Source organism: Dermacentor andersoni, chromosome 1, assembly GCF_023375885.2.
Source record: "Dermacentor andersoni chromosome 1, qqDerAnde1_hic_scaffold, whole genome shotgun sequence".
In the NCBI taxonomy this organism is placed as follows: Eukaryota; Metazoa; Arthropoda; class Arachnida; order Ixodida; family Ixodidae; genus Dermacentor; species Dermacentor andersoni.
The window spans coordinates 270821027-270840444 of NC_092814.1; the positions used below are offsets into that span (position 1 = coordinate 270821027).

The following is a 19418-nucleotide window of genomic DNA, read 5'->3' on the forward strand; positions in this document are numbered from 1 at the left end:
ACAAAGCGCGTGAAAGATCACTTAGCTCTACAGACAGCCCTTATTACAAAAGGCCTCCACTGGCAGGTAGACAACAAAAGCAATGCATGACCGGTGACTACCTCACAACATCGAGCACCACCATCGAAAACATGTGCCAGAACCAACAGCTGAAACCATTGTGCCGTTGTGTACAAAACCTGCATACCGCAAGAAGCACAGTACAAGAAAGGCCAAGACGAGTATGAGAAGCTTAACTGAAACACGGAACAAAGGGAGACAGACAAGAACATTGCTTGTCTATCACCGTTTGTTTCGCAGCTGTTGCAAACTCGTCTTAACTGCTCAGTTTAATACTATTCCGACAAGAAATACCGCCGACATCCCTTGAAGGGTACTGCCGAAACTACTGTGCATTTGCGTTGTGCATCAGCTCTTCGGCCCATATGCTAAGCACTCATCACCAGCATAAAAGTGAAGAAAGCAAAAACAAACTGCCGACATACCTTGAAAAACATATGCCTACTGACGAGCGGACACCACTGTAGACATGGCGAGAATAAGAAATGAAGTGTCACAGAATCAGGCACCGCAATCTAAGAATGGTTCGTTGTCAGAACGGAAAGGCTGGCGCTATCTTGCTATTTTCTGCAGCCCTTCAGGGAGCACCAGCGCACGGTTCAGCGCCAGCACCGAAACTCTACCGAAACAGAACAAGCTGGCACATGCCCGCATACGCTTGCTTGATGGCCGCGCTTATCGTGACGTATGACAAGCACGCGACTGTGAGATTGGACAATAATGCTACGTAACATCTCTTTAAGTCATTTCACTTCCATTTCATTTCCATTTCATGGCTCAACATCCCGCACTGGCTTCGAGCGAAGAGGTTATGGACTTTGCCGCCCAAAACCGGGACGATAGACGACCGGCCGGGAATTGCGCCATCCATGGTGTCCGCGCACGCCAACGCGCATTTTCCCACCCAAACGGAGACTGACCGCGCAGAGGAGGGTTGGCAGATATCCCAATCGCTCAGAGCACGGAAGAAACAGGCAAAGAAGCGGAATTTACGGCGAGGAGGGGACTTCTCGGGGACAGCAAGCATACAGCGGACAACCAGCCAAAACGCCGGGGTCGGCCCACGAGACGCAGGCCCCCACCGCTGCCCAAGGACGACCTGAAAGTGGTCTTTCGACCTCACCAGGGACTGTCGCTGAGGAATGTAACCACCCAAGCGCTTTCCGACGCAATAGTGGAGGCCTGTCAAGAAAAAATCAGGTGGGACCAGTTCATTCTCCGCATCCGTTCGGGCTCCGACATAGCACTAGCGTCCACCCCGGATGCGACCGTCGCAATGGCGATGAGCGGCGTCACGTCTTTAAAGATCAGCGGAAGACCGCACCTAGTCAATGCCTACGTCACCCCAGGCGAAGGAACCAGGAGAGGTGTTATCCACGGTGTAGAGCCGCACACTCCATCTGAGACTCTCAAAGCGAGCATCCGTTTTCGCACCCAGGGCGTATAGCTGGTAGAGGCCCGGATATTGGGAGACTCTCAGAGTGCTCTCCTTACTTTCTTCGGAGACGTCCTACCGAGATACATTTACTACAGATGAGGTGAGAAGGAGTGCATTCCTTTTCGTAACACGGTCCAATTCTTCCGAGCGTGTGGGGAAGTTGGCCACCGCACCGACGTGTGCCCGCAACCAGATTTGCCCACGTGCTGTACCTGCGGAGTGCGCAACCCAGAAGTAACTCACAACTGTACCCCGACATGCGCAATTTGCTCTGGAGACCATCTAACTGGAGACCGCAGTTGCCCAAAACGCCTCAAGCCTGTACGAAACCAGGCAGCGAAACCACCCAAGAAACCACACAAGCCAGCGCCTCGCATGGTTCTCCTCGGAGGACGAAGAATCGGAATGGGCGTGCGGACGAGGTGCGACTAACAGGAGCCGCTCAAGAACCCGCACGCCATCGAGCAACCGCTCGACGCACGGACAATCAGGGCAGTAGCGCCGAAGGTTCACGTCGAGGCCAAGACCAACCACACAGGAGAACACGTACGAAGGCGAAAGCCCCTCCGACAGGCGCCAGCAGGATTCTGTGCATTTCTCTAATGAGTAGTCTCTCTCTCTTTCTCTCTATCTGATACGAAAGTGCCGTTTTGACCACTTATGAAATAAAACGCACAATCATAGATATAAGCCCGCTGTAGCGCCAGTTCGATTGGTCAGACGGCAGCGGAGCAATAACAGAAGGGGACACGTCCTAATATGTCGCATTTCATCTACCACCTTCTGATTTGTCTTAGTCATTAGGAGTAGTCAGATCGCCGTTTCCGGCGACTTTTATCCTCAACGCCATAGATTCAAGTACACTGTTTGTTTTAATCCGTAGGCGTTCTTTGGCGAGTAGCCCAAACAAGCCTTTCCCTCTCCTGACGCTTTATGCTTGCAAAAGAAAGCAACATAATTATTCAGTTTAGCCAATGTAATCGTTATAGTAGTGTAATAGTAGATGAATGGTAGCGTTAGAAAAGAAGAGCGCTTCAGGCTGAGATTCGAGCCATGGATCGCAGCGTATACGTAAGCATTACTTGGCCAGTACCTCAGCAAAATCTGCCCGTCTCGCGACGCGTTATATCCTCAAAATAAATGCATAATTGGTCAAGCGACAACCCGTAATCGTTATAATAGTATAATAGATCATTGTTAGCATTAGAAAAAAAAAAAAACTGGTGACGTCGCCACGTTAAGGACGTAAAGGAAAGGCAAATAAAAACAGAAAAAGAAATATGTGATGTGGCAAAAAAAAAAGAACAGTGGTGACGGCTCTTCGGCTCAATTAATGCGATATATCTGTAAATGTATAATTGGTCAAGTGAACACATGCAACATGTTATAATAGTGTAATATACCATTGGCAGCGATGGGTAGAAATGCATAAGCTAGTAAAATAGGTGAGCAAAAGCGAGGTAGCAGCCATGCCAATTAAAGAATGCTTACGCATTAGTAGAAAATTCTCAGAATTTCTGTAGATATATTTTTTTTTGTTTCAATAATGCAAAACATTCTTCTCGAGCGTAGCTCGATTTTCCCAGCTATCTGTCTAACCAAAAGTATCTGCCGGTCCCGAAGCTATTGCAGTCTAAAGATGTTGTCCGATCCTGAAGATTGCGCGTTTCAAACAGTGTGTCATCACTATAATCGCATTACTCATCCGCTCTCGGCTCTTCGACAAGTGACGACTGTTGCATTTGATTTTAGCCCGCGCCGTCTAAGAACCTACAAGTGGTAATCGACGCTTGACGACCTAGACGATTGTAAGTGACGCCAGGACTTCTCATGAAAGAGGCTCCCTCCTTCTCGCTTCAATGCTCCCTATGACCTTCGTAGTCCCTACACGTCACTCTACAGGACCGTTCGGCTCGGAAGTTACTTGGTCCAAGAGGCTTCTCACCCCAGCCGAGCTCGAGGAACGTATGCTCAAGAGCGCCGAGGTCACATAGTTGTCGCGGCTCCTGAGGTGCGTGCTGCCCTACGGGAGCGAAACGAATCGCCGTACGTGAACGCCACCAAAACGGAGCAAACGGAGTTACTTCAACATAATAAAAGGTTTCGCTTTCAACAACCACTGCGCCATTGCCACGTCACCTAATACCAGTGCGAAGAAAAGTTACAACTGTGCTCGCTATTTTTCCAGATAATTAACACGATCCGTGAGAAACTTTCTAAGCATACAACAATGATTTGCATCACGTCATCCTCAACTGGGGTTGTGGCTACCAGAATTTTTGGTTGCTCTAGTTGCCCTACTCTTATTTACCGAATATATGTGGGCAAATGTGACGCCTTCGTGTGCAATTCACTTCCAAGTAAAACTTGTTTCATTCCTGTTCCATTGTTTAAGGAAGTAAGGTGCTTAAATACGGGTGAAACTTTGAGTAATATCTATCAGAACATCAAACTTTGAGAAACTGCGCATCGTTAACAGTCCTAAATATATCGGTATATAACGAATATGAGGGTATCACCAATGTTTAAACTGAGTTTGCTTGCCATTATCGTGAGGAAAAAATTTCATGGGACATTAAACATTACTTTTTTTATCACGTCTCTAGATTTCTGCCTGCGCTGCTCGAGCCTGCGGCCACATCGGATGACAGTATGCATTCTCCAATTCCCCGAAGACTCCTGGCCAGCCGGTATGAAGCCAGCTTTAACTCCTCTCACGGAAGGCTTCCTCCAATAAATGCTGTCGGGCAGCCGCCAGGTGAGACCGGTTTAAAGCGCAGCCTCCCACCTTTCTGTTTCGGCGGGAATGCACTGATGGCGGCTTTACATACTCGTAATAAATGTACATGACCATGAATACAAAAAAAACAACAGTATAAAGTTACCCAGCATTACAGATGCGCATCGGTTGCAGTATGCTTGCCTTGGAATCGGTGATAAGTCCTTTGTCACTAACACAGATTGCTAAAAAAATTTACTTACATTGGACTGAATTCACATTCGTGACTTATATTACACAATCAAACCCGTCCTTTCAATAAATTATAAGGGTTACGCTAGTCATACGCAGGCTGACATTCTGTGTCGTTAAGTTAGAAAACCACCGGTGACGGACAGGTGTTATACTTTCCCATCATTCATGAGTGTGCGTGTCCCTTTGACATGGGCGGTGACGCAAGTCTGGTTTAAATATGGTGTAACTGCGGCACCAATTCAACGTATTTTTCAAGGTTGATTCATGACACTCTTACAGCACTGCTGCTTGACAGCTGTGCTATAGGCGGCGCCGTCAATACTGGGCGAGAAGCGTTGTTCCTAAGTGGACCCCCATCCAGTTTGGGCATTTCAAACGGACAAAATTGGACAAACGGACAATATCGTTTTCCACGAAACGCTATATAAGGACTCTTGAAAGCGGTCAAAAATGAATTATGTTATAGACCTTTCAATCCATAATTTTCGACGGACGTAAAAAGGTTGCTGACCTGGTTATGCGAGCCACCGAAATTCCAATCACCTCAATTCTTGCGGAAATGTGTCGGGTTTCTGGACATCAACGCGACTGTAGTATAGACACAAGTGCCTCCTGATGGGAGGGTGCGTAAGCGTGTTGGTGTGGGACTTATGCAAGTTAATTTAGGCAATCCGATCATGATATCCATTTTCAAGTTATATTATCAATGTTTCAAGTTATATTGATCGAGCAAGTAGTAGGTTTTTAAATAGATTCGGCATTTTTCCTTATTGCGACATCGAGTGCTGATATACGGGGTGATAATGAAGTTTTAAGAAAATTTTAAACATCGCCCGTGGCAGATAGCGTAAGTCTTGTCCTTGAGCTGTGTTATTCGAAGAGGCGGATACTACTAGCACGAGAAACAAATCTTCAACTAATTACGAAAAATTCACTAATTAACTTCTTAAATGATCACTTTATTACTGACATTGCAAGTTATCAATTGTAGCGGGTTAGCTTGCAAGACATACGTATCCACTTGAATTTCCAGGCTTACACCACTTTCGAAAGATTATTTCCCGAAGTGTGGGACGAACTATATGGGCGTTCCAGTTACTTTTGTGTTTCAACGCATAATATAGCGTTTCGTTAAACAAATAACTGGAACAAGGAACGTTTGATGGCGAGTTTGATAGTGCGTATGTGCAAACTGGTGTCATTCTGGAAATTTATTCCAACTCGCCGGCTACAATTCATAAATTGCAAAATGTCTCGTAATGTAACGACGTTAATTAGTGCATCCTTGTTAATGAGTTGAATATTTATTTGGATTTCTCGCGGAAGTAATGCCCGCTTCTCTGAACATCTAGCTCGAGGACTAGAATTATTCATCAGGCGACTATCTTACATCAGGCGACTATCTAACAAAAAGAAACGTTTATTCCGTCTTGCCAAACTTTCACCTTCTATTGAACGATGGTCGACATACAAGACTGCTTCCGATGCATACGTGAAAACCCTGAAACTTACAAAGAACAACTTTTTGTCTTCTACTTTACCATCTATTTTGAAAACAACTGTTAAAAAGTTTTGTCGCATTATACACGCTGCACACGGCCCTTTAATTACATTGCAAGATACCTCCGGCAACATAACCCCAAATAATATTTGTGCTACCGTACTGAATAGAACATTCATTGAAAGCTTTTCCTCGAGCACGACAGTTGATCTTCCAGATAAGCCGCACCACGGATTTTCCATTATGTCACCAATAACTATTGATGCTCCTGGCGTCGGTAAATTATTCGAGTCTTTAAAACACGATTCATCTCCGGGGTCTCCTGAAATTAGTTCTAGATTCCTAAAAAGTACCTGCGCTTACAGTTCAATCATACTAACAAAAGATTTTCAGCAGTCGCTCGATTCATCAAGCCTTCATAACGACTGGAAAATCGGGAACGTGGTCCCAGTTTGCAAATCCGATAATAAGCACTTGCCTCAAAATTATCGCCCCATTTCACTCACTAGCACATGCTACAAATTACTAGAACATATAATTTTTAAAAACATCGCCACCTTTCGTGATGACAACTCTTTTTTTGCTTCTGCGCAACATGGTTTCCGTCATATTCCTGCGAAACGCAGTCACTGTCATTCACCGATGAATTACATTGCATTCTTGACAAGTCATATTTCGCCGATTGCATATTTTTAGACTTCTGGAAAGCTTTTGATAAAGCGTGCCATAAATTGTTGCTTTATAAATTAGGTAATCTTAATCTTGATCCACATGTCTTTAGATGGATTCAATCTTTCCTTCTTAACCACTGGCAGTTTGTTTTCACAAACGGCACAACCTCACCGTTTACTAACGTGCTATCTGGTGTACACAAAGGATCCGTCCTCGGACCGCGCCTATATTTAATTTATATTAATGACCTTCCGTCCACCGTATCTTCTGCTACCCACCTTTTTGCTGACGACTGTGTAATTTTCACAGAAATAAGTAACCTCAATGACATCAATACTCTCCAGACCGATCCTAATTTGGTCTCTAACTGGTGCAAAACGTGGAAAATGGAATTAAATATTAAGAAATGTAACTTCATGCGCGTTTCTCGCTGCTCTAACACTTCCCCTTCATATTGTCTTAATGGCATTCCTCTTGATTCCGCCGTATCATATAAATACCTAGGCGTGCATATAACACGAAACTTAACATGGAATGCCCATACTGAATACTTGACTAATAACGCTAATCGCATGTTAGGGTATTTACGTCGCAACTTCTCTGCTGCTCCCTCGTCCTTAAAACTCCTACTTTATAAATAACTAATACGACCTAAACTTGAATACGCGTCATTTATGTGGGACCCTGCGCATGAAAATCTTGTATCTTCTCTCGAACTTATCTAAAATAACTCCGTTCGCTTCATCTTTTCAAATAACAACCGTACCGCAAGTATTACAGCCATGAAAACTAACCTTTCTCTCCCACCTTTAAAATCAGTCGCCTCACTCTATTCCACAAGGTATATCGACATGTATACGCTACACGACGATTTTATTTCACCACCCGAATACATCTCCCATCGCATTAATCATAGGCACAAGGTTGGCATCAAAAAATGCAATACTAAAGCTTTTTTTCAGTCATACCTTCCACGGATATCTGTTGAATGGAACCGCCTCCCTTCCGATATTGCAGCCATTGAAGATAATCAACGATTTCGCGATGCACTAACAACCTTTGTTTATTTTGGAGAATGTTGAAGTTATGTTCTAACAAAAATCACTGTATTGTATTGATTGTCTTTGTAACCTATATTACCCACTCCCCTCTGTATTATCTTTGACCCTGAAGGTGTAATAAGTAAATAAATAAATAAATAAATAAATAAATAAATAAGCAAATAAGTAAAGAAATAAATAAACAAATAAATACGTCATTTGCAACAGGCGATTTTTAAAATTTTCGTGAAACTTAAGAATGATCACGTCATATGTCATAGAATATTGTCACGCTATAATGACGAAAAAAACACAGTATCAAGAACTAAATCACGAAACTAACCATCTATTGGGCGAACCTGTGCCCAGAAAAAAGAAAGTTGCACTTTAAAGCACAACGACAGCGGCGAGCACAGTCGGGAACAGATCTGCGGATTAGACGCGTGCGCTATTTATACATCACTTATCGAACGTTCCAGCGTAATCGTTGGTTCTCGCGTAAGTTCTAGACTGTACACCGCTATTCGCTTCGCGCAAGCACTCTGATACGCAAGGCTCTGCGAAAACGTAGACAACAGATAGCACCAGTGATAACATTCGGGAAACTTCCGATAGAGAAAGTGGCGTCTTGCGCTGAGCGATAACTTTCAAAGTTGGTTAGCTGGTGAAATGGCACCACCCGATAAACAAGTACGCGTCTCAATATGACAAATGATCCGTCGATCTACTTGTTTTGCAGAGACTGGACCGTCGTCCGGCGTTTCCTTTTACAACACAGCACGCCTCATCTCTGAGCGACCGCATTCCCGTCGCTCGCCCGTCGTTCGGACTGTATACAGGTTGGTGACATCAAAATTATAACGTTGCAGACCACCACATCCTTAATTCTTTCTGTCCTCAATTTGGTTCGATTCTAAGCTGATACTGTAACTAGCGGGAAAGAGTGTACGATTTCGATAAAGTGTGCTCAAGTCGATCGATTCGCGCATTATAGCGAAACAGAAGGGAGCAGCTAGCTTAACGAACGCGGCGAAGATTCCGATATACAAATTTTTACTGCGCAGAATCATGCCCTATCTTTGCGGCACATTAAAAGCAGCATAATATGCCAAAGGAACAGCCACAATATCGCGACTCTTGGTGGCCCTGTCGCGAGTGCGAACGCCTATCCCATAAAGCATCTGTCGCTCTGTTTGTGCGTCGCGACGATAGGAGGTGTTCAACCGCGTTCCTTTCATTTGCTTGTCTTTTCTAGGCTTGTTTTTTACTAGGGGAGCTTGAACATGCGCAAATTCATGCGGCCTATAATTCCGCTCCACATGATAGTGAAGAAAATAGTGAATGTCGACTCCCGCAAACGATGCACGAGAAAGGAAGATAGCCCATCTGGTCGCAACAGCATTGCCTAATTAAGAGCCTCTTGAAAACAAAAGCGACGAACTTGTGAGATAGTACGCACATGCCTCCGCCCTCAATAAATGACGCTAGACGGGAGTAATAGGGTGACTTGATACCAAAACTGGTGACAGCCATAGCAAACAATATATTACCATGTCATCTGCATAGCGTGCTGCATGCATCTAGGCTCCCTATACAGGTTCCAAACAACTGTCGCTTAAGAGTTCCTTTTCGGTGAGGGATGCCGCCATTTAGGAGTAAATGCCTTTTTGCAACTGTGATTGTCTTTCTGATAGAACTATAAAGAAGAGAAAGTTGTCGACCAGTCATGGTGGCTTTGTGGCTGTGGTGTTGCGCTACTAAGCACGAGGTCGTGGGATCAAACTGCGGTCGTGGCAGCCGCATTTTGATGCGGCGAAATGAAAAAAAAAAAAACGCCCGTGTACTTTGCATTGTGTGCACGTCAATGAACCCCAGGTTGTCTTAATTACTCCGGAGTCCCCTACTGCGCCGTGTCTCCTGATCGTAATTTCGCACGTAAAACCTCCATTTTTGTTTAAGACAAAGTTGTCCCAGGAACTTATTTGTGGAGACACGGCAATATAAAGAGTGGACGAAGAAGGGAAGCCTCAGACTGGATCCAAGGTTTCGAAAAGGGAAATTGTCTTAGTCACAGGAGGAGTTGTTTACCGAACGAAAACAACTATCCTCGTTGAAACGTTGGATCATAGGTTCGCCCACTATTGATCAATGCCTGATAGAACAAGCAACGAATTCGATGGCTTGTCGCAGCTTCTCGCCAGTGATGGAGTTAGGTGACGGCTATCCATGGCGGGAAGAGTTCGCTGTCCATGTGGCACGTGGTCCGGATTTATCCAACGAAATCATAGAAGAACCGGTCACGCGGTTCCGTTTCCAGGAAACAACGCAGCGACGTCCTTTCGAGGACGTCGTTTATAATGGCTTCTAGTCTGCAGCCACGTCCAGCGACGCCCACTTCTCTGCGGACACGGGTTGTATAACGTTATCGCACCTGGAAGTTGCGTTCCTACTGCACCTGGACCAGCACCATCCTTCGACCACGCTAGCTCCGGAGAGACTGGCACCAGCGTTGCGGTGATCCTGACTATGACAGGCATCACGGGGTTCCGTGTGACGTTGGAACCTGCGAGGAAAATCTAGCGGTTTATACTACAACCCATGTATGCTCCCCGAAAAAATAACGCCAGTAAGTTCATCTGTTTTTTGCATAATAAAAAAATTACATAAAACCAAAATATATAATGTCGCCTCATAGGTTTCTGTAATGCACACCAGCCGGTTTGTTGAATAGCGCATTACATTTAACAGACATTTAAATCTACTTGATTTTCCACATAGCCATTAGGAATGTGTCACGCGTGGTGTGCTGATATAATCTCGACCGCGTGAGGTGGGCCTTCACCGCAGGAATCAGGAAACGACGACGAAGCCGGGCATAGTGAGCATGACAAAAAGTAAAAAAAGGCTGTATTCACTTCAGCTGCCGTTGCTGTCTCCGAGTCGTAGGCCGATCTACGAGCCGTAGGCCGATCTCACCGCTGTCAACCAGTTATTAGAGTTTGGCAGTCGTAGTCGTAGGGATGAAGTTGACTCTTCGTCGGGACTTAGGCGAGCAGGATTTATTTACATATTAACATTTGAACATGAGATACATCGACAGTGTAGCGTGGCTCCCAAATGGTGCCCGCAAGACAAACATACAGAAAACGAGCACACAGCTCACGAGTACATTTCGCGCACGACAACGAGCACACTCTAGCAGCCGACAATCGCTGCTTATAAGTACTTGGTCCCCCCTTGATTCCAAGGGGACGGAAACGTTCGTCCAGTCATTGTAAACAGGCCGCCTCTCCCCGGGACGGGTTACACACACACACACACACACACACACACACACACACACACACACACACACACACACACACACACACACACACACACGCACACGCACACACACACACACACACACAGGCCAATGGTCCGGAGCCGACGTCAGAGGGGCTTCGTAGAACTCTGAGCCGTAGCGGGTAGCGCGCCCGGGTAGCACATTGTCTTGCGTCTTGGTCGGCGCGTGGGAAGGAGCCTACGACGACGTTCCCGCGGCAACTCCCCCACCCGTAGCAGATCAGGTCCGCGTTGGGGAGTTGGGTAACAATAGTTGGCCCGCCGAACTCATTCGGCGCCTCTACATTCCAAAGCTGCCTTTCTCCTTGGTCGCCTCGTGTGTCGGCGGACTGTAACGAATCCTGCGGCCCCCGTACCGCAAAGCACCCTTTTGCCAAGGCGGCGCATGGTCGGTTAGCGTCGTCGTCCTCGCTCGTTCTCCGAAGGGCGCCGCCACCCCGGATTGATCGACGCACCTGCAGCGGGCTGAAATAGCTGCAGGCCGATCCTAACACTATCCTTTGATGCATCTCTGTATGCCAACTGGACTCCGCCGAAGAGAGGCCACTCTGCTTTATCGCTTATGGCGAGGGGTGGCATTCACGAAGTCTTACTTATTTCGCATTGGAATGGTCGACAACGCTCTCTGCAATGCCTGTCTTTGCGAGGAGACGCTAGAACACACTCTGTGCGACTGTCCTGAATATAATGTTCAGAGACAGTCCCTGGCGTCCCTTCTGGCGCACCTTGACAATAGACCATTGTCAGCTGAAACGATTTTCACATGTCGCCGACAGAAGACATCGCAGCTGAAGGCGACGAAGGCACTACTTCGGTTTTTGAAAGAGACGGGCTTGGACAAGCGGCTGTGACAGTGATGTCACGTACCACGTGAGAATCACGAACCGAACCTGTTTTTGCAGCACGTATACACTTTCATGAAAAATAAAACGGTCACTTTAATTGGGCTTTGGTCCGTAGCAAATTTCTGGCGCGAAATATACCTACGCGCGCACTATTTCCATGCGGTGCGAGCAAAGCTGGGATTTTGAAATATTCTATGCCTATGCCATTGCTTTTCGCATTTCGTGCGTGGTCATAGCGGCGCTTCGGCCTCGTTATCAAGGGTTCTATTGTTATCCATGTGACCAGTCGGCCTTGAGAGACGGATAATAAGTGTGACGTAGATATGAGAGGAAGGAATAGCTGCGAAGCCGCGAAACTAAAGCCCCTTAAGCTTCGTAAAGTAGCGCCACGCTTTGAAGAATGCCGCCTCCTCCTCGCGCGCTCTGAACGAGGCCGACGCGACGTCGCTATTGGCCTAATCACGTGGGCCCTCGTGCCGTGCTTCAGCATCATTTTCACTCGAGAAGCGTCTACGGAGTGGCGAGGAGCGCGTGTTGACGCCGTTGCTACGCTCGAGTGGTGTAGGCGGCGCTACGGTCGAGGAGGGAGTAAAGCGGAGGGAGCGTGAAAGAGAGGAAAAACGAGCAGGAGTGAAGGCGGAGGAGGAGAGTGTTGCTACTTTACGAAGCTTAAGGGGTTTTACGCGAAACCTGCTGTTGGTGCTCCTTCCGTACCATTATCAAGGTGATGCGCTGTCTCTTCGCGACCAGGCAGTGCAGTTGCTTTCAATCAGCTTATTTGAGGGCGCTGCTTTATGGGGGGATGCGGGTGGGAGCGCAGTCACGTGGTATTTGTCATACTTCGTGAGGTTTTTTTTGCCAGTCGGAAAAAATTGTACGTAATTAGTATGTCGCTGAAAACAACGCAGTTAGATGTGATGTTGGGATGCCTACAAATGCCTCATTGACACTTTGAAAGTAAGGACAGTACTTCTCGAGTTAGATAACTAATTGCAATTATGGAATGAAATCTCAGTAACGAAATAATTACTGGCGGCTACTCCATTGTACTGGAAACAATAAGCACTAGGTTTTCTTCGAGCAACGCAACTGCTCTTTTTTTTCAAGTCTTGGTGCATGATAGTTGGGGGAACACTAATTTACTCAGTAAACGAAATGAGGCCAAGCCGGATTCACTCGAAATCGGCATCAACAGCAGTCACGTGCTGCAGCACTTAGGCTCACAGAAAAAGAAAGAGAGAGAGAGGCTGCAGTTTTGCCGGGAAGGTGCAGCAGTAATTACACGAAGGAAGATTACACCACCGAGAGGACTCGGGCTGTTAAACTGAACTGTCTCCAACTATGAGGTCTTGAGGTCTTGTATGTACTCATATAATGCCGTCACTTCAGTGTTCAATTCTTCGAGGTCACGCGAAGCTTCTTCAAGTTCAAGGTATATATATATATATATATATATATATATATATATATATATATATATATATATATATATATATATATATATATATATATATATATATATATATATATATGTGTGTGTTTGTGTGTGTGTGTGTGTGTGTGTGTGTTTGTGTGGGTGTGTGTGGAGTTCGGAAAGCTGATCGCCCCCCTCCCCCCCCCGGAAAAATGAAAACTCTCCGCCTATGGCCGTAGTAATGTCATCGGGGCCTGCACGGGCCTGGCACTGAATTAGGCAGCTGGCTTAGTGCATTTTCCAGCTCCGAAACCGTAACTTCTTCGAAGTGTTCACCATGAGCAGGAGGCGTAGCGCGATTGTGCAAAATCGACTTAAAGCGACACTCTAGACCTTTAGCAGTATTTTCCAGTAATTTGGCCAATTCGCAGGGTATTGAAACCACACAGTTGACGTTTATTTGTGCCGGAAGGACCTTTTTATTTCTCAGAAATCGAAAAACTGCTTTTTTGTTGGTGGCCCTTGAAAGAAATTCGAAATGGTCACAATCAAAGTTGTCTTTCGCATTTTCATCTGTTCTTTTAAATGTTGCTGCCGCGAACTTATAGTCTCTCCAGTTGCTAGGACACTGGTTATCAAGTAGTTTTTGCAACGCTGCTTTTCTTATCCTGTAATGGCGCGAGCACTCTGCGTTCCACCAAGGATTAGAAGACCCACTTTTAGTGGAGTGCCCAGTGAATTGAGATTTTTTTACTGAATATTTTAAAACAGACAATAAAGTTATGGCTTTTTCTTCTTCATTATTCGATGGCTGATTCGATAAAGCCATGTGTAAGGCCTTTTTGAATGTGCTGAAATTAACAAAAGTATTTGAATGCGTAGTAATTTGAGTCAATGGGCATACGAGCTCAACAAGAATAGGAAGATGGTCACTGCTTGTGCCCGAGTTTATAGCAGACCAAGTAGAGATAGACAAATTAGTACTAGTTGAGGTGAGATCTATTGCGGAAAGTGACTTACTACAAATAAATGTGGGTGTTCGTGCATTAATGCATGATAAATTATTGATAGCAGCCCAATCCCACAAACGTTTACCACTCGAATCGGTATTGTACCCGCACGAAGTATGGTGGAAGTCTCCGGCAAAATTGATTTTTCTTCTGCAGGACGTAATATATACGGGTACTGTATCTAGGACACTATAGTATTCAGAATACCTCTGGCAAAATAAACATTAACTTAAGTGAGTGGGATGTGACCTGAAATAGAAATGTCTATAGCTAGAAATTATTTTTCTAAAGCCATACGCTGGTAAGCCATTTTAGCCCGGTGCGCAATTTTTGAAGAGATAAAGATAGCTAAGCCGCCACCACGAAAGGGACGGTCCAAGCGAAATGTACGGTCATTTTTTAGATGAAACGCCTTTTTTGCTGATAACCAGGTTTCTTGCAATGCAACGATATCAGGTGAGTGTTGGCTACAGAGGTAATATAAGTCAATAGCAGCCGCATAAATGAAACGGAAATTCCACTGTAATACTTTCAGCGTACCTATGTTGTGCTAAGACTGGCAACCGAAACTGCCTTGTCGAGAATGCTATCCTTTAAAAAAATCTTTTTTAGGAGTACTCTCCTTCTGGCATTTTTTATTCTTCATGTTATGTGTCACAGTAGATCCCTGCACGACAGGAGATGCGCGGAGTTTATAATATATAGGAGCACGGCAGTCAATCTCCATGTTCATTTCTTGCGAGCCACAGTCTGAGCTCCAATCTGACTCCTGTTCTGCATGATACATAGGAGAGGTCTCGTTAGGTCGAAGTTTAGAGTGGCCTGGGTTGGATGTATCTGCATCATTCGCATTTGAAGGCACTGGAAGTTTAGAGGCCATCGTTGGCCGGGCAACCGCCTGAAGGAGTTTAGTCATTTGGGTGGTAACCCTTCGTGCTAATGGCTCCGATAGACTCACAAATAGATTTTCCATTGCTTTCTGCGTTGCCGTCTCTACTGTTGAAGCTATGACATCAGGAAGCGATGAGTCAACTGCATGAGATAGTCGATTGACTGCACCGGCATACCTACGAGATCGCTCCGCAATGGTAGAGTGGGCTTCCCGTCTTGATCATCTCTTTTGTTCAATTATTTCTAAAATATGTAATTCCTGTGCTCTCGCAGAGCAGTTAGTGTGGTCAGCTGAGTGAGAACCACTGCAGAGACAACAGCGTTCTTCCTGTGATGAACAATCTTTTAATTCTTGATTTTCTCTACATTTACGACACTGAGGAACTGATCGGCATCCCTAAATGCTACGCCTGTAGCGCCAACACTTAATACACTGAATGGGTCGAGGAGATAGCAATTTAAATGAGTCGCCACACTTTGATCTTTGTCGGACGAGTTGTTCCAGTCAAGGTAACGATGAATTCTGTTGGTATCTTCTTGTTCTCGAATAAGCGAGAGCAACTAAATACGGACACAGCTCCCGTGACAGAAAACATGTTTAAAATTTCTGAAGGGGAAAGGCTCGAGTCGACTCAACGAACGAGACCTTTAACACAAGCTAAGTGAGCAGGAATGAAGGAGCTTACCGGATGTGAGGCAAATGCTGTACATTTGAGAAGGTCTGTGATACCCCTGGTCTGGTGAACAGCAGAGAATGCCATCGCGACCAAACTGCCGTACTTCGGTGATCAGTTGCTAGTGGGGTGCGCGTTGCCTTCTGTACTTCTTCCTGAATGAATTTGCTGTTTTTCATTCGAATTGACTCCCCATCGGACGGTACCAGGGCCACAGGAATGTTGGTCAGTCCGCTGCATCCGCAAGCGAAGTTCAACCGGATAATGACGAGGTTGCAAGAGAAGCCAACCAGGCAGTGCGTGCCTGGTCGGGAGAAGAAACAGACATGAGTCTGGTTTGCCTAAGTCAACTACTGCCCGATATCCAGTCGCTCCCCGAGAGGGTACACCAGGAAGGGGCCTGTCCAGTGAAACGGTTCGCAGAGTCGCACGGCGAGGAACCGTCGAAGAACCAGCTAGGCCGAGCGAGCCGTGGCTTGTTGTTGTTGTTGTTGTTGCCTCAAATATGGCTCGTACCCACAGGGGGGATAGGCCACACTGGTTTGATTGAAAAGTGCATCTAATAAAATATCAAAAGGGGCTTAAGTTATACATTCAAAACGAAGCACTATATGCAACAAAACGCTTACGTAAATTTATAGAGGGCCTATACATAAATTTAGGATAAAATGAAAATAAAGTAAAGCGTCCCACAGCCGGTGCCCTAGCAGCGAAACCTTCCTGACGCTTCAATGAACTTGTGTACAGCAGAAATCATTGACCCTTGGGTTGTGCCTAATTAACAGGCGCCAAAGGACGAGTTGTTTGGTGTAGTGAGCGCTCAGCCTATAGCTTACTAGTTGGAAATAAGAGGAACATATTGCGGAATAATTCTGCAACGGAAGTTTGTTAAGGTCACCTCGCATTGTCGTGAAAGACATTTGCTCGTGTTCCAACGGAAATTTAGGTGTCGGAAATCAAATGTGGAAAGTAAGGATGAATCACTACAATTTAAAAATAAAAGACGTTTAAATCTAGCTCCTGCTATAAAAGCGAAATCAGGAAGAACACTGGACCATTTAGTGGACAGGATGCAAGCGAGTCAGCTGATTCGTTTAAAAAGATTCCACTATGACCGCGGACCCAGACAAAGCGGATTTCAGACAAATTGTTCGGGGCAAGCGTCAAAAGTATAACCACAAGGTGTGACCGCTTATTAGAAGTGAAATGAGTACAAACCGAAAGCGCATCAGTAACAGCTATCACTTGAGAAATCTGTGGACCCAATTTTCTCATAGCTAGACTAAATGCCACAAATTCTGCAAGAAATATTGGGATATAATCAGCGAGACGGAGAGCAAAAGACCAGTTAAGCTGACATAAAGAGATGCCAACTCCTGCCTTCTCTAAATGTTGTGATGCATCCGTAGAAATAACCGAGTGAGATGGAAATTTACTAAGATGATCTTGAAGGAGACCTTCAAGTATGCGTGCCGGAAGAAGTTTTGCGTGTTTAGGAAAAATGTCATAAAAATCAATTTCACCTTTAATGAATTAGTTTTTGGAGAAATCAGGCACTGTAGCCGAACATCAAGTTTTGATAACAGCGTCTGAACAAAAATAACTTATGGTTGTTAATTGATAACGCCGCCAATGTGTTCTGAAAAATGAATCTGGAGAATTGATGAAGACTGATTGCAAACGGGAGAGGGGTGCATCGTATGGCTTCAGAAAGATCAGGACAGTGAGTTGCTTAAATTTGGACTGAAGGGGAAGAATCCCTGCCTCCAGATAAAGGACGTCATTAGCCACAAAACGCGGCAGCCCAAGAAAGACGCAGCGCTTGCCTTTCTATTAGTATTAAAGGTCTTAGCTTGTATGCAGCACATCCTGAAAAAATAACACAGCAGAATTCGAGAATGGGGCGGACGTAAAGCTTATAAATAATCAACAACGTAGCCCTACGCATATACCCGTCTTTTTATTACTGAAACGGCGCAACAATCCCATTGCATGTTCACCTTTACTAGCACTTGTTTCGATTTGCTGCTGACAGTTTAGCGTACCATCATATGTTATCCCCAAGTACTTCAAAGCTGCAACTTGTGGTGTCGGCTCATTTAGAGAATGAAGAGAAATGAAAACGTGATTTGCCAATGGAAAACAAGTAACGCGCATTTCTTGACGTTAAGGGAAAAAGACAGTCCGTCCAACCAGGACTCGAGTATATACAGACAAATAAGATTGCAAAATTTGGTGTAACATATTGATATCCCGTGATGAGGAGAAAAATGCGATGCCATCAGCATAGAGATAAAGTTGCACATCCTGATGAACCGGGATAGTCGATAACAAAATATTAAATAAGAGCGGAGAAAGAACAGATCACTGTGGTACACCTCTCGTTTGTTTATATGTACCCGATGTAACCCCATCTTTGAAGCAAAAGAATTGTTTATTGGAAAGGAACTCTCCTATCCAGCCCACTGATAGTCTGGAACAGCACAGCTCGCTAATCTAGAAATTAAAATTCCATGCTCGACACTGTCATATGCTTTCGCAAATTCTAAGGTTACCAAAGCTGAAACATCTCCTGATAGTCCTGCGAGTCGAATGCGGCTTTCTAAATCAACGTGAGCTGACCATGTGGAACAATGAGGCCTAAATCTTATTTGTCTCGCGCACAGAATACCCTGGGAAGATGTGAATTCATTAAGCCGGACATGAATTATTTTTGCTATTATTTTGACTAGATTCGAAGTAAGGGCAATTGACCGAATGTTGTCCAACACATATCCGAGGTTTTGATTTTTAAGTGAAAGCACAATTTTTGCAATTTTCCAAGAGTCCGGGATCCATGTATATTGAAGTGAACAGTTGACTATATTCAAAAGCTCATCAGGGAAAGAGTTAAAAAAGCAGTTTAATCATAGCCGTTGTGATACGGTCTAGTCTAGGAGACGATTGATTTGCAATTAAAATGACGTCAGATATTTCTGTGATGGTCACTTCTACGAATTCATATGTCGACCTATTAAACCTCCTAGGTCTAGGGTGCACTGCGAAGAAAAGCGTGCTTCAAGCCCTTTAGCGATATCATCTAGTGTATCCGCCGCTTCTTTGGGTGATAGAACAGCGGAATGTGACCATACGGACTGTTGGAGAGATTTTATGCGGCGTAAAAACCTAAAAAGTGCCGATCTTCTTTCTGGTTTTGACAAATATGAATGCAGTTCGTTTTTTTTGTTCATCGTATGTTATTGCCACAGTCCTTTTAAACAGAGCTGTATAGAATTTATAGTCAAGCCAATTTTTTGGTGAATGATTATGTTTGAGACTTTTCCATGCTGCTTTTCTTCGCCTGTAAGCCCGTGTACAAGCTGCATTCCACCAATATGAGTTGGACGTCGAGCTGCCAGACATATTCGTAAATTCAGCGGGCTGAATCGCAGAATTTAATAGTAGTACCACCGAGTCAGCCCTACGCTGGTCATCATGAGTAGTCAAAGATGATACCCCTGAACTTATCGCTGACTTGTAAGTTTTATGATTAATGAGCCGTCTTGCTGTACAAT

At 45.0% G+C, this 19418-nt stretch overlaps 1 long non-coding RNA gene across 1 annotated transcript in view; it reads left to right on the top strand.

Moving 5' to 3' along the window:
• The first annotated feature begins 8250 nt into the window (after window positions 1-8250).
• Window positions 8251-19418, top strand: part of LOC126548223 (uncharacterized) — a 53793-nt gene continuing 42625 nt past the window's right edge. The window contains exon 1 of the long non-coding RNA XR_011892276.1: window positions 8251-8524. This is a non-coding gene — a long non-coding RNA (uncharacterized lncRNA). The remainder of the gene's footprint in view (window positions 8525-19418) is intronic.